Raw genomic sequence first — 21,162 nt, 5'->3', positions numbered from 1 at the left:
AGTTAAGCCCCCAGCTCCAGACTCTGGAAGGCTGCTGTTCTCCAGCAGCTCGTGAGGCAAGTTCCCTGCTCCCCACCACATTTCACAGCTTCTACAACGAGGGGTCCCCTCCGCCTCAGCCAAGGTCATTGCCTGCCCAACCTCTGCCTTCCCATCTGCCAAGATGCAGCACGCAGAATTAGAATCCCCCCCATTTCTACTCGGCAGACAAGGAAGACGACAAGAGCAAAAACACCCGAAGCCAGCCCTCGCAGTGCCTCTCCTTCACCAGCAACTCTGGGAGCAGCCGCAGCTCTCTCTGAAAAACCCATCCCAGCACCAACTTCACCAACTCCACCAAGCCCCCGGAGCGGGGCGAGCGCTCGCAGCTCCCGTTTGCCGCCCCAGCAGGTTCTGCACGGGGCCCGCTGGGAAGCGGCAGGAGATGCCCATCCCGAATAGCGGGTGGCCGGGGGGCACTGCCACCCTCGGCAGGCACCGCTGCACGGAGCGGAGCCGCGGGCACCTCCGGGGCGCGGAGAGGTGCGGCGACCCGCCCGCCCGGGGCACGGCGAGGGTGCGCGGCGGGGCGGAGCGGGGCCAGCGGCGGCTCGCTCGGGAAGCTTTCCCAGCCCGTTCTTTTCCCAACCCTCCCCTCGCCCTATTTTAGGATAAGAACTAGGATAAGTGCGCCCTGAGCGCATTCGCCTGACGCAGTTAAAATTTTTAAATAAACGAGGGAGACAGCCCCATTCCCCCAGCGAGCGGAGACAACGAAAGAGCCCACGAGAAGCGGGAAGCTCAAGTTTTGCCCCCGATCGCAGCGAGCCGAGGCCGCCGCCAATCGCGCGGCGGGCCGGGCCGGCGCTCCCCGCCGCGGCAGCCCCTGCGCGGGCTCCCGCAGCCCCGGGCCCCCGCTCCGCTCCGCGCCCCGCACAGCTCCGCTCCGCTCGCCCGCACTCACCGGCGCGTCGCGCTCCGGCCCGGTGCGCGGAGGTGGCGGCGGAGGTGGCGGCGGCCGCCGCGGGAGATGCCGCTGGTGCCGGTGCGTGTCGCGCCCGCTGCCCCGCGCGCCGCCCGCCCCGCGCCCCGCGCGCCGCCCGCACCATCCTCGTTACTTTCTCTTTTGCTACCGCGTAAATGTACGGCCCGGAGGGGGCGGGGCCAGCGCCGACGGGCGGCCGCGGCGGCCAATCGGAGCGCGGGGGGCCGGCCCGGGGGCGGGGAGATGACGTCACCGGCGGCCAATGGGGAGCGCGCCGCGCATCCTCGCGCCCCGGGGCAGCGGCTGCTCCCCGCGGACGGGCGGGGGCGGCCCGCGCGCGCCCCGCGACAGCGCCCCCCGCAGGCCCGGCCCGGCAGCCGCGCCCGGCAGCGTCCCGCCAGCGGGAAAAGCCGGGAAAAGCCACCGAGCGCGCCTGGGGCAGCGACACCAGCTACGGGGACAGGAGAGCATCGCCGCCGCTCCCGGAGCGCGGGGCAGCGGGCAGTGCTGCCTGTCCGTCCCGGCCCCGCCGTGAGCGAGCGCGGCCAAACCGAGAGGATGCTGGCTAGGTGCTTTTACATGCAGTCCTCCCCGGGCACAAAAAAGTCCGCACGAGGTACTTGGCAGGAGAAAAACCCAGCGATCGCATCTCATCCCGGGTCAGTCCATCACGTATCAATCCACCGAGGCAGGGACAGGGAAAGGCGCATCTCCAGAACGATGCATCCTCCCTGACCATGGGAGCACTCGAGAGTTTCACCTACAACCCAGAATGTGAACCCTTTGAGCTAGAAGAGGAAGAGTGAAGTTGGAGCAGATAAGAACAAGCCCACACTAAGTATCTGCGAGTAGAAAAACAGTAAATTCCCCACAGAGAAGCAGCAAATCGTGGGGAGGGCAGACGATGTGCCCCACACTGCTCAGAGATAGCCTGCCCTGGAGGTCTCCCCCTGCCTGACCCCAGGTTAAAGACGGATCCAGTTGTTCCACGTTATGGAAACTCAGATCAAATCCAGCTTCTGGCACATTGTCCAGTAAAGATCCTGAATGTTCAGATTAGACTGGACTCTCCCAGTGCAAAAAGGAGAGCAGCACAGGCTGGAGGAGAAGATTTTAGGGATCTGTTATAAGGACAAGCACAAATCCCTTTGATCCTGTCTGTCAGAGGCTGACAAGGGTGAAATAATGAGCTCTCACCCTTGCTACATGAGCACTACAAGGTGAGAATTGATTTTCAAGCTGTATGGATCAGCTCATCACACACTAGGAGGGTACCTGGCAGCAGCAAGGGATTTCTGCACCCCTTCCTTCCTCGCTGTGCAATCTATTTTCACATTTCCTGGTTCAGCAACCACATCTCATCATGTACCAGTCCAACACATACCATTTTCCCTGTATCTGACCTGGTGGATTGGTATCTCCAGAATTATGCATCCTCCCATGTCCTTCCTGACCATGGGAGGGCCAGAGTGTTTCACCTACAACTGGGAATGAAAACCCTTTGAGCTAGAGGAGGAAAGATGAAGTTAGAGCTGGTAAAAGGTTGTCAGCATAATAACACTGAATCTAAATTAGCCCCCAAAGATTTTGGTTCTGGGATGTATGCGGATAATTAATTTTTCAACTGGGATTTTCAAGCTGTAACTAGCAATCCAACTGGGTCTATTGCAAAAAAAAGAAAAAAAAGTTTAAAACACAGTAACATCATCATTCAGCAACTCAGAGTAAAAAAGATCTTATGAAAACAGAGAGTAAGATTTCAGGAGCACTGAAATCTGATTGATTTTTCTGATTAACAGTTCTGAGGTAAACAGCAAGTCGAATCCTTTCCCCACATCCAGTCCTTAAACAATCAGCTGGTTTCCCCTACATGTTCCTTGTAGGACAGCAACTCATCCAGCACAAACTCAGGCTTTTGGTTTCCAGTGCTGGGATACCACACCAGGGCACCAGTTCCCCTGCACACTGGGAAGGAAAGGGAAGTGGGGGAAGGCTCTGACTTGCAACAGCTTCACCTCCAGCAATCACTCCCACTGAGAGCAAATGTGGGGAAAGACTTTGAGCAATTAAGCCACAGAGTGACTTCACCCAGCAAAGACCACAGTCTGGAGGTATTACCTTCTGAAGCCTTACAAAATATAAGTCCCCATGCTGCCTAGCACAAATGCAAACCAGGCTTTAACACAGTGGTGAGCAACTGCTGCATGAACAGCTGCCCTCCCCAGCGAGAGAGCAAACAGATCGATGGAGAAATGCCCTGGTCTCAGACTCCACAAACATTGGTCAGTTCCCCAGAGGTACCACTGTGAGACACCACTGCAGCATTTCCATGCTCTCTATTCCTCTTTGTCCATGGCTTGCTGAGGTTGGCACTGGGCTCACTGCAGAGGAGGGGTAGCTCGTGCTTCCCTCAAAACCTCCTTTCCAGGCCACGCTTGGACTTGGGAAAGGAGCTCTCCATGGGTTTGTGTTCAATTCACCACCTGAAGTGGTCCTTCCAACCAGGCAAGCTGGAAATCGTGTTCCTGTTTGTGCATCTCCCAAAGCTAGACAGCTCCTGAGGCAACTATTTGCTAGATCACACTTGGAATCGTTGATTTAGCAATCTTTTACTTTCTGATGTAACTTCTCAGTACAGCACTAACAATGTCACAAAAGTTTTGTGACTTGCTTATGGAGGAGTTCTCCTCACAGGAGAGCAGTGCAAAGCTTACTCATAGCAACAATGCTCCCTTCTGAAGGATACTCAGCCTTTGCCAAGTTTTCTTACAATACAGAGGCCAAATGTAATTTTGTCTCATATTTTACTAAACTTTTTATTTTTCTAAGAACGTTGACTTTAAGTTGCTATTCCTTCCCAATTTCAGAGGATTTCCTACACAACTTTTACTGTCCTCATGCTTAATACATTTTATTAGCCTATGACATAAGATTGGCCTTTTTCCTGCTCTCAGAAACCACAGCCCACTGTGATTTTTTTTTCTGAGTATATTCAATGAACAGCTTTCTAAATGTTTTTGCTCTCTGTAATTCAACACCCAAAACAGACAAGACTTATCTATTCCCTAAAAAACTAAACTTTTATTTTCTGAAAAGCACACAAGAATTCTTGCTATGAAAGCTGGCAGATCTTAGTTAAATTCCCACTTCCAGCAGTAGCAGCACATGGGATTCTGACATTTATTTTCCTCAAATGCTTTCACCACCATGGTGCACTTGCTCAGACATTTGAAGAAAACCACAAGCAGACAAAGAGAAATCATCTCAGGGTTGAAGCAAATCCTCACAAACTTTCACAATATACTAATTGCATAAAATCCAATCAAACATGTTCAACCTCACAAAAAGGGTAAAGATTGCTAAAAACACACACTGAATATTTAACAGATGTGAAAAAGAAGCGATCAAAATTCTTGCCAACAACACAGACACCCCTTAAGTGCTGTCAAACGAAACAGTCCCTTCTTACTGAAAGATTTCTTCCACATCAACCATTCTTCCACTGTGCAATCAGGAACCTTTTATCTTGTTTAGGATTAGATAAAAAAACAAAACATAATTACTTTCATCAACACAGCCATGTACAACCCCTGCTCTGCACCTAAGCAGAGAAGGTCTGCTGTCCTGTCTCCTGAGCATTCAAGGCTCTGAAGTCATGCATGAAGAAAGGATTTCACCTGTTGTACCTGTGACTGCAGAACAGGGCACTCCAGTGCTTGCTGCTCTCTGTGGTGGCTTTATTCTGATTTTAAGAACACAGTACCAACCAAAGCCAGGAGTTCGTGGTAACAGGCTGCATGTAAAGACAACTAAGGACAGACACCTGAGTGCCTCCTGAGACTGTCATTTGAACAGAAAAATGCAAGTTCCCAATTTTACCGGCAGAAATGGGAAGCAAGAGGCTGAGTGACTTCTCTAAAGTGACACAACAGCTTACACTGTGGAGCAGAAAATTGGGAAACATGGGGAAAACAAAGGTGCTAACCAGCACAGTATTTCAACAGCAAACATATAGCTTGCACTCCATCAGGTATCACATGAACTGGCTAAAAGAAAACATCCTTGGTGAACAGACTGAACTTCTATGGGTTCACTACTTAGGTTTGCCCATTTGTTTTTTTTAAGCACTCTGATTCTTGTTAAGTTTTACTACATCGCATGGTGCCTCTGTCTGTCCTCATTAGGAATGTCAGTTCACTATACAGGTGAAGCTGAGAAACCACTGGATTTAGTTTCAGTTAGCCTTTTGCAAGAAAAGGATGTCCCCTTTTTCCTTTTTTTTTTTTTTTGGAAGCCTGTTTTAAAGGCACCTTCCTCAGTAAAATACAAGCTTCTCTCTTAAATGATCATCTGGTACGAGAGGAAACAACCTGTTTTAGACAAACAGTTCTTCGCTAAGCAAGGGTGTGAGTTTAAAACTGTGCACAAAATGAATTTATAAGCAAAATGAGAACCAGTAGTAAACATAAAGATGCATCCTTGTACTCCTGCTTGCTTTTTATGGCTTATCCCCAGTGGGAAAGCTGCTATAAAATGACCTAAGTGAGAAACTGAAATGCAACAGCTCTGGCACTGTAACTCCACGTGGATGCTTTTGCTGCACAGTTAGCAGCCTGTGTGGGTTTGGTAAGGCACAGGTGACGCCAGGTGTCCCTTCCCTGGGGCACACCACAGGACAATTAGGGCAAGGAGGTCATGGTGGTGAGCAGCATCCTTTAAACAAAGCAGCAAGGCAGGCGGTCAGACAGGTGAATTAACCCACATCTCCTGACCATGCCTGCTCCAGTTTAACTTTGGGTCACTGCCGTGGGACTGTGGTCAGATCCTCACCCCACAGCCCTTGCAGACATCCCTGCCTTCCTCATGTTCTGGTGGCAGATGACACTCAAGACCACCCTGTACGCACCTTGATCTGCTGCAGATGAGATGGGTTATTTGGATGAAGTAGGGGACAAACTAACCTGGGGGAATTTGCCTCCAGCAGCCCCATCAGCAGCTCCATGATCCTTCTGCCAGTGGTGTGTGGAGATGGCTGCACATTGGAAGGAGTGGGAAGTGGTTCAACACATTTAAGATGCTGGAGTGAGATGATCTGTGCTCGCAGCCTTATTTAGACAATTTCATTAAATAAATGCAGCTACAAATTGACATTTTAATTCTTCTATATGACATTTACCCAGGGCTTCAAAACAAACATATTTCCACTTACCTGGCTGTATATGCCACCTTTAAAGCAACAGAGGAATGATTAAATAGGAGTTTGCTTCAGCAAAGTCAGATAGTTTTTCAAACCTGCCTGTGTCCAACTTGCTCATTTTTATTTAAGCTTCTCTAATCATCTCTGGCTGCAGCCTGGCCAGGAATCTCAGCAGGGCAGACAGAGATTATTATTTTTTTAACAGTCCTTTCATCATTATGATTTTCCCATTTAAGCTGCGGCTGTTTGGGTGAACAGGCAGTTTCTGGTCTCCCCAGGGTACTTGTACCACAGAGAGCAGAAGAGACTCTCTCTGGTCACAAGTCTTCAGGTGTGTTCCTGCACCCACCACATCACCAGCATGACACAAAGCCAGGCGCATGTCAGCAGGACAGGACAGGCACATCTGTGCTGACAAGGAGGGGACAAGGGCCTGGGAGGAAAGGAGTAAAAGGGCATGAAAAGAAAAAAAGAACTGCTTTCTGAAGGTCTTTATTTATAAATTGTCTCCAGGCCAGACATGGTCTTATTTCCTTTTCTTAGAGCTTGGGTGAGATCCCTCACTCTGTCTCTCCTTAGGAGAGCCAAAGGGGAAGACTGGTGATGAGAAGCAGAGCAAGAGGGCTGGAAAAAGTCCAGTTGGAGTCCCTCCTACAACTCTGTTCAGCAGTTTGGGGTCATAAAGGCTGGTCCCTCCTGGCTTCAAAAAGAGATCAGGGAAGGTGAATTATTCAGATTGGCTCTGTTGGAAAATAAGTGCATGGACAGTCACTGCCCTGATAATCGCTGTGAGCTGGGAGTGCTGCAGAGCTATTGATGGCCAGCTGGGCCAAATTCCACTCCCTGTCACACCCAACCCACCCGATCGATGCCGTGAGAGCAAACACTGCCTGCCGCGCACAAGGTCTCCTTCCCAGAGGCAAATATCCGATTGTCCTGTCCCGGCAGCCTGGCAGCTGCAGGCAGACGTGCATGGGGCAGAGGAGGGCACACTGCAGCTGACACACTGGGACAGGGCACTTTTGGGGTCCTGAAAGGACCCCAGATGAGAGATGGTGTCGGTGTCATCCTGGGCAGACCTAAGCCTTCCTGCCCCTCTGCAAAGCCAGGTAGGGCCAAAGCACTTGCTTCTCGTGCCAGGGAGGATGGTTCCCTGCCTGCTAAGAGAGACAGTTCTTATCTTTTGGGAGCCCTCCTTCCTGCTTCTTCTTTCGTGGACCAATGTGGCTCCTCTCTCCTGAGCCACAACAGTGAGAACACTCTGTCTTGCATATTTCTGCCTCTACCCTCATAAACAAAAGGGGAAGCAGGACAGGAATATAATCTTTATGGTTTATCTGCACTTAGAAGTGAATGAGAACAGATCATCAGAGATGCTGGTTTCAACTGCTGCTGTAGCTGCTTGAACAGTAGCCCTGTACAGCCCTCCTTTGGGATGGGCAGCTCCTGTCATACAAGAGAAAGTTCTCATCCTCCAGAACAAGCTTGCACATCAGACCTTCCACCTGAACCACAGTTTTGGTCCTGCTTGCCTGCAAACACTAGCCAGGCTCTGAAGGTCAGGGGTGTGAAAAAGTGCAATGCAAATGAAGCCCTTCTAGACAGCTGATTTGTGTCAATAGCAGAGCTGAGCTCTTACCAGCCTCACTCACTGACATAAGTGACCTGACTTTCGGGGGTCATATCACAGCCCAGATAACTGGCATTAGCTGTACTGATTTACAGGCAACTTTAAAACCCAGCATTTTGTGCCTGCTGCTCCTGCCTCGCTGCCTGCTCTGCACTGGCCCACTGAGACAGGAGCCAGCAGACGAGGCACAGATTCCTCTACTTCTACCTCTACCTCTTCTTGCACCAGGTCTGTTCTTGAATTTGCACCAGGCTCTGTGCCAAAACAGCAAAGGGGCACAGAGCAGAAGAGCTCCATGGGCAAACACCAAATCATCAGCTCCACTCTTTTGCTCAAAGACCACCTGGGCCTCTGCAGCCTCTCTCAGCACATGAATGACACAGCTCAGTTCCCTAATTAAGCAGATGGAAGGACACCAGGCACCCAGCCCTCCCACCAGCCTGGGGGACATGAGGGGATGAAGGACCACCCGGGCAGGCTTCAAAGGAAAAGCACTTTAGTCAGCCGTCAGCAGCGCTGCACTTTGGCATTTGCAGGTGTTTCAGAGGAAACTAATTAAACTCTCATGAAACCACTCCAACGTTTGTCCTAAGAGACCATCCTCGCTCATTTGTTTGTGGTGGACGCTTTGTACTGTGAGTTGCTGCATTTAGATTAGCATTCAGTGCCACTTTCCACCCCACCCCATTTCTGTCTGTATCAGACAGGGCTGTCAGCATCTCACCTTCAGTGAAAGAATATCAATATTCCTTGGCAGCAGGCAGGGGAGGCTCTATGCAAAGCCAGAGTTTTAACTGTTTAACAGATGTGTAGACTTGCAAACCTGCAAGCTTGTTCTTGGCCAACTAAGATAGATGGCTTAGCCCAACCACCTCCCTCCTTCAGTGCAGCTGCTGCCCGCAGGGAAGGAGAACAGGTCCTCTTCTGACCAGCATACCTTCTGCATGGCAACAGTGATAACAACTCCTGAACCACACAGAATCTCCTCACAGGCTAGAGAAACATTTCTTAAAGTATATTTTCAAGTATCTCTTCTCCTCTGGCCTGAGCCTCAAGCAACTTCCCCTCCATGGGAAAAACAGCCTCTTCCTCAGCTTGATTACAGCGATCCTAAAATTGGAACTGAGAAGCTAACAGGAAGAAAGAGCTGGGATCTTATTGAGATCAACTCTATTTCTGTCATGTTGACTGAACTAGGCAGTTGACCTTGTTCTACTTATGAGTACCTCAGTGCAAGCCACAGCTTGCTTTATCACCAGCATGGGGCGAGCAGGTACAGCGGAGAGTCCTGGGCACCCTCTGCCTGTCTCACAAATCCCATCCCTCCCAGTCCGGTCAAGTGACCAGCAGTCACTGCCGTGCAGCCAAAGCCAGGCAGCAGAGAAAGTGGAGTTCGTGTTAACGGGCTCCAGAATTTCAACTCATTAGTGAATGAGCAAAGTGCTCTTGGTCACAGGATGAGCTTTACTCCCTCCTCCTCCTCCACTTCCCTGAGGCAGTGAGCAATAATTACACTCACCATTTTCCTCATGCTGATACAACAAACCAGTTTAACTGCAGAGGGTTCTTGCCTTGCCAGTCAATTGTACTAAAGGCTAGTGAGCCCCACTTGAGTTTACACAGCTTTCATTAAAGAAATTTTCCCTTTGAAAGGGATGAGATTTTAATTAAAACCATGTCCTGCTTCCAAAGAGCGTCCCTCCCACCAGAAAACCACTTGTCACTTCCTTCTACTCTTACAGCTGCCAGCTGAGTCCCACAGCATGCCTGGGATCCCCCTTAATTTTGGCCCATCCATTGTGGTGCTGGGGGCTGCCAAGCCCCTGCTAATCCCTGCAGGTGAGGTGATGCAATGCAGGACACCAGCTCACACGTTGCTGCTGCCAAGTTCTTTCCCTGGTAAGTCACCACCACTTTTATCTTAGCACGATGCTCTGGCCTTGCTGAGCCTCTAAAAATGTTGTTGTTCCAAGGGGAACAGCATGCTCTCTTCACCATGGTTTAGGTGTCCCCTATTCCTCTGAGAGGTGAATATTTACCAAAGGCACCAGGAGATGAGAGAAGGACACCGATGGTTAAAGAGGGTAGGAGAAGATTACAGATCAGTTTGGCTCTTGCCAGAAGAGTTCCTCTCCATGATTCATGCTTGCAACCAAACCTTAAGCTGGCAGACTACACTCCTACCACAAAAATTAGTGGCAGCAGTGGGACAGTATAATCAATGCTTGCAATTGTTAAACATTTTATGGCAAATCCTGCTTGTGTGACTCATGAGATTGAGGGACTTCCTAAGGGACTTCTACCCCTCTCAGTAGAAGGAAAACAATATGATGTAATTGAAGCAGAAGAGGAAGCTGGCTTCCTTGTACCCCCTTCTGAGAGCACAGCAAGAAGTATTTGGCCATAAATCCAGATCTTGTGCAAAATGCTTCTTCTCACTTAGCAGGGAGATTACCCAGCTCGGGTTAGGCTGACTCTTCCTAAAAGGAAATCACAGTGCCCTTTTCTTATATAGCAAGGTACTAAATATAAACCCAAGTTTCTTTAGGTTTAATATTAATGTCCCAGGCATTTCTCATGACTTCTGTTTTCCCACGCTGACGATCTTGCAGCTGATGGATTGTGAAACCACGGTGCAGAGACTCACACATGAGATGTCAGCAGTGGATATTACACACTACAGGCTTGCTTCTCCAGCCCACTGAGGATTAGCACCACACCTACCATGTACTTAGATACCTCCTTGAGAGATTAATGTGTTGGTTGGACCAATAATCATTTTTCCCCCTGTTACTTGCTGAAAGCAATCTGGCATGCAACCACCACTTGACCAGTCCTTTTTCTTAGTCCAGGCCAATTCTCATAGTTCTCCTGACCTCTGAGGAGCTCCTTCGGTCTTTGGAAGTATCTTGTTCTCACTAGGCAGCCACATGGCTGCTCCTGAGTTGGCTGTAAAATCCTTGCCAGCACCAGTGGCCCTGGCTCCAGATCCCAGAATCACTTTGCCCTGCAGCAGGTGCAATGTGTTGGAAGGACATCTCCCTGTGAGATGTTCATGCCCCAGCTTTGGGTTACACAGCTCTGCTCTGCCTATGGGGAGTCTCTCAGCTCCAGTGTCTGCTGGTGGGGTTGGTCAGATCAGCCCTTGTTCCTGTGTTCAGCAGCACATTGCAGCTATTAGGAGTTGGATGAGCAAGCTTTAAGCACAGCCCCTTCCCTACCTCAAAGCAGCACCTCCAGCAGCGTGTGCAGTATTCAGGCAGCTGTGGGAAAGGCTGTCATTGCTCTAAGGATCATCGCCCTGCAATACCCTATTGCTCCATCACTTCACCACAGAGGCCTTTTGCAGGTAATCTCTAACTCATGGCTCATGCTTTGGTATCTGGTTGGAATGAGTCACTACAGATGAAAACAGCGGTGGTGCCAGCCTTCCATGGCTGAGGCAGTGATGCCCATTCCACCCACACAACAACAACCACACCAACCCCCAGGACTGCCTCCTTCCTCTTTACTGAAGGGCAGTTTTTTGTGAAGTCGTAGCAATAGATCTTCTCCATCCTGAGAGCATTGTCAGCACATTGACCAGTCCTCTGTGCCATCTGTCTGAGACAAGGGAAAGAGGATCTGGCACTCTGCAATCCAGTCAAAGGGTGCCATACTCCAGAAGTTACCCTGCAGCCTCCAAAGTGACCATCTGAGAGGTAAGACCCTGTCCAAAGAGGGGGTGGTTATTGGTAGCTCAGAGATTCCAGGTGACTTTAAACCAGACTGTTTAGGACATAAAAGGGTGAGAAGTAGTCCCAGAAAGAAGAATCCAGGGCAGATGTCTCTCAGCCCCAAAACCAAAGCATTAAGAGCATGGCAAGACACCCATCAGAATTTCGGTTCTATGGGAATCAACAACAACACACTAAGATGGGGTGATGGCTTAAACGATGCCTGGTGCTTTTCACCATTGTGTTTCAATTCTGCTCTTCCTCCAAAAGCACTGATCAACTTTGCTTTTGTAAACATGCTCAAAGAACACTGCTTCCCCTCCTTCTCCTCCAAAATAAGGCCATTAGTTACAGAGATATAATAATAAAGGTGCAGAAAACTTGCAGGACTTTGTATCTTATTTATGAGATGGTGACTCAGTCTTAGATTGCTGTGGATGCCAGTGTAAGTAGCTGTAACCTAGCTGTAACCTAGCAGAAGAGAAAGGTTCTGATAGCAAAAGCATGTAAAACAATCACCTGTACACTAGGAGAGAGCAGTGTGCAAGTATTTCTGAGCTGTGCCAGTCATTTGTACTGTATCAGGAAAATCAAGCAGATTTCCTCAAAAATGAAAAGGATTTTCTCTAGCTGAGGGAGAACTTTTATGAACAGTCTGATTAAAGTAGTTTTCCTAATTTCCAGACTAATCCTATCTGGCCAGCAAGAAAGTAAAGAACAGATTTTTTTTTTCCCCTGTCAGATGCAGCAATACCATGGTGAACACTCATTCCAGATATCATACGGGCCTGCTCCTAATCCTGTCACGGGATTTTCATTCAGGATTCTAGTCCTCTTCCTTTCTAGGCTGCCATGCCATCCAGATGAGGCAGCCAATCCACCCAGATGAGGCACCCAACTGTCCCTGCCTAAATTAGACACCACCCCCGCATCACTCCAGTGCTCTGAGTCATCCCCCTGTCCACTGCTTATCCCTGGAGATCTAAGAGGAGATGCCAAAGTCAACAGTGTGTGTAATTACTCAAGGTTTAATCGAAGGAGTGTAAAAATAAAAAGTGATGATATAATGAAGTGATTCTTTCTTGATGAGTGTTAATTAAGTCATAGTCACACAGGCCTTGTGGGAGCTGTGAGTAGATTATGGTCTTAAGGTGGGACAACAGACCTACCCTGGTCTGCTGAGCCTGTGGCCATTATGAGATTAATGTTCCCTGATGGGCAGTTAGCACAGCCACCCTCACCAAGGGGATTACACCCTTCATCTGGTGTAAGGTATCATAGAATGGTCTGGATTGGAAGGGACATTAAAGATCATCTGGTTCCAACACCCCTGCCATGGGCAGGGTCATCTTCCACCAGACCAGAGCACCATCCAACCTGGTCTTGGACACTTCCAGGGATGGAGCATCCATAACCTCCCTGGGCAACATGTGCCAGGGCCTCACCACCCTCAGGGTAAAGAATTTCTTCCCAATATCTCATCTAAACCTGCCCTCTGTCAGTTTGAAGCCATTCTCACTTGTCCAATCACTACAGTTCCTGACAAAGAGTCCCTCTCCAGTTTCCCTGTAGTCCCTTCTTCAGATACTGGAAGGTTGCTATGAGATCTCCATGCAAGCTTCTCTTCTCCAGGCTGAACAGCCCCAACTTTCTCAGCCTGAATATCCTGGTGGCCCTCCACATCCCATTCCCATTCTTCTTCACTTCTTGGCCAGAGAAAATCCATCCCATAGGCAGTGATCAGGCACACCTGGTGTTTCAGAAACACCACTGAAAATCACTAAGGAAAAACAATTGTTCCAAGAGGTATTTCCAGAGGCATTGCAGTAGACACAAGCATGGACAACAGCAGCTACCAGTTCCCTGTGTGTCTGTACAGGCACGACGCATGCTCAAGATTTATCTTTTCTATTTCTTTACTTCCTACAGTGCAGAATGACCTCTTCAGAAGTAATCACTCCAAAGGGACTTTTCCCCTTGCATACCATCCTTCCCTGGCCACATGGTAAACCTCACAACACAGCTATTAGCAGTAGCAGCACTGCTCAGGGGCTATTGGGAGAACAGAAAGGGATGGGAACTGGACTTTCACTACCCTTTTAAGGGCACAGCTCATCACCTAAACGGGTTCCAAAAATGAAAATGTAAAGGAATAAAACAGGGTTTGCATTATCTTCAAATCAAAAATATTCTTTCATGACCAAACAGGGGCCAGCAAATGTCACAACCCAGCCCAGCTGGGCCCACCACTGTGTGCTTGTGTGCTGCTCTCACTGGCATACATAGAGAAGCTCTGGGGTGTATTACACACTCAGCCATATAGCTGTCTGCACATTTTGAGGACAAAGCCCTGAGTCCACACCAGGATAATTTTTCCATGAAGGTGCCCCATACCTGCAAACTATATACAAGTCTGTGCCTGCTTCTAACAGAGGGGGACAAATCTATTTACTATAAAATTTGCCAAGACTGAGAGCTCTTCCCTATAAAAACCAGTCCTTGTGTTTGCTCTAGTTTTAGAGATGAGCAGCTCAATGCCAGTTTTTAGTTCTGAACTAATTTTAATGGTCGAACTGTAAGCACTCAAGCAATAGGGTAATGGAAATCATCCCAAGCCCTTATCTGCAGCAGCTCTGCCAGCTGCTGCTCTGATGCTGCTTCTGACTTCTGGCTTTTTTTTCTCAAAAGTCTTTGCCTGTCGCCTAGTTATCTGCAGGGTGAGCAGAACAGGGATTGAGAAATGTGCAGCAAAATTGTTTCAGACCCATGGAGGCTCTGATAATGAATCACCAAAGCTTTCCCTGCCAGCGAACACATTTCTAATCCCAAGCACAGCCAGAGCAGTGCTTCTCCTTTACCCTCATCCTCTCACCGCTCTCTCATCAAGGCATCAAGACCAGAAGAGAAGAGGGGTCCTGCAGTTCCCAGGAATCCCAGTTTTTGTACTGTTCTTTGGCTGGCCTTCTTCCAACTCTTGAATCACACTTACATCCCAGGAGGGCCTCGGATACCAGAGGGCGCCCGGCAGGGATAAAGTCTGCTCCTGAGGAAAGTAGCAGTGATATTCCCATCTATAGGTTTAACAAAATCAGTGCCCCTTTGTGTACTACTCACTGTGGTAGTCTGACCTCACTGCTCATGAGTAGCACTCATTGTAGATGCCAGGGGAGTGAGCAATGTCCTCTGCGTTAAACATGGAGCAAACACAAACAATTAGTGCTCAATACACAAATAAGGAATTGCTTCATTGGGCAAAGGATGTATGTAACTGCCACCACGGGCCATAAACAACATGTCTCTTCATCTGTTCCATTTGTCACTGCAAATACAAGTCATCTCTCATCCACAGCATTTCTTAAAAGACTGCATTGTATTATAGGATTATACATCCTTTCAAAATAGATGAAATAAAAGCTTAGGAGGACAGTGATCTTATGGATATTTCATTAATGACTAACATTTTTCTGGCAAACTGTGTAAATAAAACTTCATCTTGGGCTCTGGAGAGTGATGGGGGCTTCCAAGCATTCTGTCATCCTGGCTGGCTCAGCATCCTGCAGCCTGGCCTGCTGGGGAACAGCAGGGACCTTGAGCCACTGCTCAGAGGATTAGGACATGCACATTTCACCAAGATATTCCAAATAAACAAAGATATAAGGAAGAAATTGGAAATTTTAGTTTAAACAGCAAAATTTGATTTGAGGATCTTAGTGCACGTTTGGGATGGGATTGGGGAGCGGAGGGTGGAAGGAGGTTGTTTTGGCATGATTGCTTGTTCAGCCCATTATAAAAAAAAGATTTTGCAAAACTCAAACCTAGCACAGCATAGGATTTGGGAACATGCATGTGTAAGCAGCCAGGAGGCTTTGTTTTGATTTTTTCCCTTGATATTGCTGTCTTCATTGCTACATTTGCTGAGGTCAGTATATAAAATGGAGCCTGCAAGCAAAAAGGTGATAAATGCAACATTTCTCCTTGACAATGTCACAGCTTCAGACTTTTCAGCCGTGAAACTTAGCAAGGTCTGAACTCTGAATATTAAACAGTTCCAATTTACGTTGTGTGCATAGGCACATTTACACACACAAAAAATGCTTTTGTCTGATTCCCTCCATGCTACACAAACAATTTAGCATTATGGGCAACCCCAGTGACCGACTACTCCGTTATAAGCCTCTGAGAGCAAAGAGATCCAGCAAAAGGTTGAATGAACCCCTCAGTGGACAACCAAGGAACAGCTACAATATCCAAGCCTTGGCAAATGCTCCTGAATGCGAGACTCCTCAGTGCTTCTGATTCCTTCTAACAGAGCTGTTAGCAGCAGTCTCATTAGCCTTCTAAGTGTTTCGTTCACTCTCTTAATCCCTCTCTCCTGCCTCTTGACCTCAAGACTCTCTTTGAAAGGAATTTCCACGTGTTAATTATGCCTTGTGTAAAACAAAGTGTTATTACTCCACCACACATTCACTGCCTCTTAATTTTTCTGGGATACTCCCACACTGCGAGAAGCACATAAAAATTTGGTGCGCTAACTTCACATGCTAGTTACTGAGTGAAAAGGGCTGTGACAATCTCAGGCTGTTTCAGTGAGCTATTCCCTAATCTTTAAGTTTGATCTTTCCCATTACAGGAGCCTTCCTTCTCCTCTGTGACTTTGACCCCTGCTAATGAAGAAAATGCCTAGGAGAAGAATCACACTGGGGCTTGAACAATGAAGTCACCCCTTTTCATCAAGGGACAAATCTTCATCAGGGGACAATATTGCACAATTTGCAATCATTCACAGCAGTGATGACTGGAGTTGATCAGTCACTGCTAGACTTTAAGGGAAAAACATTCATTATCAAGCTATGGAAAAGGGAAACAGAAGGTGACTCACAAGCTTTAACCATTTAGAAATCAAAACTGTCACAGAGGTAGCAATTACATCAGGAAGGTGCTGAATACTTTCAGTGACCACCCTCCAACCTGCATGCAGCTCACACCCTGCCAGGTCACCACCTCCTTGCAGAGAGATTTTCTTTTCCAAGAGAATTATCTGTAATCCTTGCTGGGCGTGAGAAGAGAGGTTTTGCTGAAATGCCACCTCCAATGGAGGGTATAACATCTACCCAAGGGTTTCGTGGTGCCACAGTTTATTGGCAGTCGGGTGGATGTGCTATGAAACATAATCATTCCCTATGGACACTGCATTCCCCCCTGAGATTTGAGAGATTTCAAAAACAAGACTCCTTGGGCTGCAGAACACTTTTCTGCTGTACAATACTGCAGCTCTATAACCCCCTGAGCACACGCAATGCATAAATATAAATTCACAGGCAGGATATGGGACTCTCAATTTTTCAGCTCAGATCTACTTGACAAAATCAGCCAGTTTGGTTTTGTTTTCCTCTGAAGATACCTTTTTTTTAGCAGAATAACAAAGGATTCGCAGGCTTTTTCTTTGCTGATGGACTTTCTCCCAGGCCTGCAGAGGCAAATGGATACCAGAGAGCTGTTTCCACCAAGGGTGTAAAGCTGATATTCCAGTGTCAGAGGAGCACAATAACCCACCAGTACTGCACACCCAGATACAGCAGGAAGACCAGGGACAGTATTTCTTGGGACAGCTGTGGGCAAGTGTTGGCAAATGTCTCAGGCCGCTCCTTTCTGAACAGACATGAGGAGCTAAATATTACAGTGCATTTAAATGCCTTTTTACCTCCCAGCTCCCTTCGTGCATCATTTTACATAGCTCCATAGAGCATTAAATCCAGTTCTATATGGTTGCATACAAAATAGGAAGCACCATCCACTGCCTGAAAGTTGATACTACAAGGAGAGATCCCATATATAGTATACTCATATATAATACCCATCCTCCCCCAGTATACAATACTTTTCATAAATCAGTACATTAAAAATAACATGTTAGCATAAGATATCATGAACTATGCTAGACTCATCCAGCCCTGTTTAGTCACCACAAAGATCCCATCTGAAAAAGTGGTGTGAGTAATTCTGAGTAGAAATCAGAAAAAATTAGTAACGAAGGCCAACAGTAGTAACGAGGCCAATGTCCCCTGTCACAGTGAGCAGAAGGGCTGCAATGACACCAAGGCAGTTTTTCCTTTCTATGCCACTTGAGGCTCATGCCCTTATTTACAAAGGGATAGTGGAAGCTACCAAGGAATCCCTTTAATAATCCCAAAGAAGAGCAGATATTTTGCCATTGCTACCAGATGCCTTAATAACAACCTACTGATTGAAGGCTTCACTCCATATAAGCACATCCCTTGAGCCATTCTGATGGACCACATGGTTAACATTTTGTTGCCTCAGAGAAGCAAGTGGTGAACTCTGATATTGCTCCAACATCCTGATACATGCTAGTTGACCCTGAGCCCAGGGAAGGGTTTTCCCTACCCCAGCTATTTCCACTGCCATGGATGGAGCAGATCTGCAGCCAGCAGTGATGGGCATAACATTAGCACTGGTATGTCCAGGCTTGTCTGCTGAAGCTGATGACAGAGCCATTGCCTCCAGCTTATATGAAAAGTTAACAGATGCTCAGGTTGCATGAATTCAGAGAAGAAAAGCCCTGGGAAAGAATTGCAAGGGTTTTCAGTGGTGCATTAGTGGTGCCCAGCATTCAGGAATCTCTATTCCAGGTCTGGCGGTGAAATTGACATCCTGGCCCTACTGATGATTTGGCAGCAGTCTCCAGCTGAATGGAAGAGCTGAACATCATGCAAGAGCAAGGCAAAAAGAAAATTTTACTAAGTGTCAGTGCTGGGATATCACTATGTCAAAAGCCCTAGGATGTGGCCTGTGCTACCATTCTCCCCCATTCTGGTACGCCAGGAGAAGCAGTGCCCTGCTGAATGAATGAGAGATGGAGGATTGGAGATGGCTGAACAGCTTTCTAAAATATCTCATGATATGAACAAAATTGTCTACAAAGCTCAAGGATTTTCCCCGTGCTTCCTCATACCTCAGGCACCAGACATGCAAGAGACGTGCGGCACTTGCATCATGCAGGCTCTTACCACATCATCCCCCTTCTGCTCAGAGCCCCAGCTGCAGTAAAATCTCTACCACTCCCACACATCTCCCTGATGTGCTCATGGTCATGGGACACCCTGTGCCTGAGCTGCCCTGGCCTGAACTGTCGCCTCCATAAAGATTGACTTGTGTAGGGGAACAACTTCTGAGCCTATCAGGTGTCCCTGCACCCATCTACCTTCTGCTGAAGATCTGCCTCCTTTCTATCCACCCATATCAAAGTCTCTGTTTCCATACAGGGTATTTCTACACCAGTGCTTCAGTCACTCTTACCTAGTAACCACGAGGAAGCACATCAAAATGAGAGGGCAATTAAAGGAAGAAATCTATGGCAGAAGAGAAGAAAGAAAAACCCTCTGAATCCAAAACACTAATATTTTCCCGCAATGTCTTGCCTTTCATAGGCCCTAAAATGCAACCTACCCAAACAGATGCAGTGAGGACTACTCAAGGCTTCCGCTTTGGATCCTCCTTCTTGGAAAATCCCCAGTAGCTGCAGACAAGCCTCGCCTCTGGAAATCCCCTGCTCACCGCACTTCAGTCCTTTTTTGCCTATGGACAAAACCCCAGCTGTGCACTTTACTCTCCTGTGTGGGTACTGGAAGGCCAATCTTGCATGAACAACATTTGGACAGGAGGTGGAGGTTATTTTTGGCCGCTCCGATAAGGAAAGAAGTTCAGGCTGAGGAAGAGAGAGAAGAATTAGACATTCCTCCATTGGCATTTATTGTCTTACCAGGGGCAGCGGGAAGTTCAGGCTGAAGAGGCAGCAAATGGGGGAATCACACGGATTGGACCCAGCTCTTCCCCATGCTCCCAGCCCTTCTGCAGCCCAAACCAGGCAAAGGGGACATATCCTGACCACAGGGACCACGCTAAGTGTTCTGCTACAGAGAGTAGGACAGTGCTGGCAGGATTGTTCCCTCATTCCAATGGGCAGGCTGCAAGGAGCAGCCCAGCAGAATTCCATGGTCTGGGGTGACTCAGTCCCTTCTGGTAACCTGGAAGCTGCAGCCACCAAGTGAGTGCCATGGTCATTCACGGCCTGTAGCAGCTTTAACAACTACCAGCAAACCTCAGGGGTAGCTGCAGTTCCTGACAAATACCCATCTCTCCTGTTCCAAGGAGGTCTTGGCACAAAAAAAATAAAAAAGAACTTGACACAATAAATGAGAGCTTCCCTTCAATGAAATCAATGCTGGCAGGCACGAGGAGAGTGTCTGAGGGCAGACACAGAGCTGGCATCATACAGCACTAAAGCATTGGTCCTCAGCAGCAAGGGGATCTACCAGCTCCCTTCACAAAGGGTTAAAATTATGTCAGCTCATGCATGGAGGGGAGCCCAGCATGGTGCCGCAACTCAGGTGCACAGTGCCACAACTCAGGTCCCTGCTGCCAGCCTGAAGCTGTCCCACAAAAGCGGCCCAAATCCTGCCTGGCCAAGTCGCTACAGAAGTGGGCCTACAGGAAGATATCCATCACAGCTCCTCATGGGACATAAGGACATGCAATTTTCACTTAGGACAACATCAGTCATGACTCATTTGCCAAAACTGGAGGAGCAGTGATGTTTCTGGGGTTCAGTACAAGGAGCAGACCACCAGCCCTTCTCTTGCTACCTCATCAGAAATGGAAACTGAAAAAACCTGAAATATCCCTATAACTGCTGCCTTACAGTCACATCCAGAGACCCAAGGGCTCCCACACAGCTGAAGCCAGGCTGAGTCGCCCTCCAAATCCTCCGGAGGGAGGTTGAGCAAGAAGCCAAACTGCTGTGACCTTCCCAGTGGCCTTGCTGTGTGACAAAGCAAATACAATCTCCTTGAGGACTGGATGATGCCGCCACAGTTTGTGCTGTGTCTGCCACTTTCTAAGTTCTTTCTAAGCCTCAGCTTCTTTAGCTGTTTAATACTTCGATGACAGGCCAGTGGAATCATTGCCACTTTCTAGAGGGAGTAAAGGGGACACAAATCGGAAGGACTGAGTTAGACCTTAGACTTGCCTTACCAGCAAGTCCAGCCTTCCTCTTTTCCCTGGTACTTTTTACAGGTCTGAACTTGGAACTCTGAAGGTAGGTGAAAATGAAATGAGGATGTGGTTCTATAACTCCAAAAGAAAGAAGAAGTCAATAAAGTCAACAAAGTTTTATTAAATAAGCTCTAGATCAGACCAAATTCAACATCTTGTATGTCTTTGAATAACACCATTTCCTTCAACAGAACTGTACTAGATATAAATAATACTGATAGTTTTACCTGACTGATGGTGGGGAAACACTAAGAGTAAGCAGTGATTGTTGGTCACAGAGCAACTAATTAGGATGCAGGTGAAAGGGATAACTCTTACTGAAGCAGTTTGCATGCAGGTGGATGTACCTGCAGCCAGCTCTGCACTGGTGCGTATATCCCGAGGGACCTGACACCACACCCATACCACTAAAAAAACACTGATTTTGGTGATCCAGGTGGGGGTTACCTGGTGCAATCACCTGCTCACAGCAGGGCTTGCCTCAAAGATGCAGCTGACTTTGCAGCTAGATCCCACTGGTCAGCTTTTCTACAGAGTTTCAGCAATTACAGAAGGGAAGAGGGGAAGAAGCGGGAAGCAATTC

At 48.1% G+C, this 21,162-nt stretch overlaps 1 protein-coding gene across 2 annotated transcripts in view; it reads right to left on the bottom strand.

Annotated features, from left to right (window-relative positions):
- The window catches only part of DUSP10 (dual specificity phosphatase 10), a 91,013-nt gene that overhangs the window by 23,986 nt on the left and 45,865 nt on the right, over positions 1 to 21,162 (bottom strand). The window contains exon 1 of one of the 2 annotated variants that reach the window (XM_085054743.1): positions 944 to 1,103. The exons of the other annotated variant lie outside the window; for it this stretch is intronic. The gene's annotated coding sequence lies outside the window, so the exon portion shown is untranslated. Of the gene's footprint in view, positions 1 to 943; positions 1,104 to 21,162 lie in introns of those variants that run through there. 2 annotated transcript variants of the gene reach the window in all.

This window comes from Lichenostomus cassidix, chromosome 3 (assembly GCF_008360975.1).
Source record: "Lichenostomus cassidix isolate B80296 chromosome 3, HeHo_3.0, whole genome shotgun sequence".
NCBI lineage: Eukaryota > Metazoa > Chordata > Aves > Passeriformes > Meliphagidae > Lichenostomus > Lichenostomus cassidix.
This window is presented reverse-complemented; position numbering and strand designations above follow the sequence as displayed.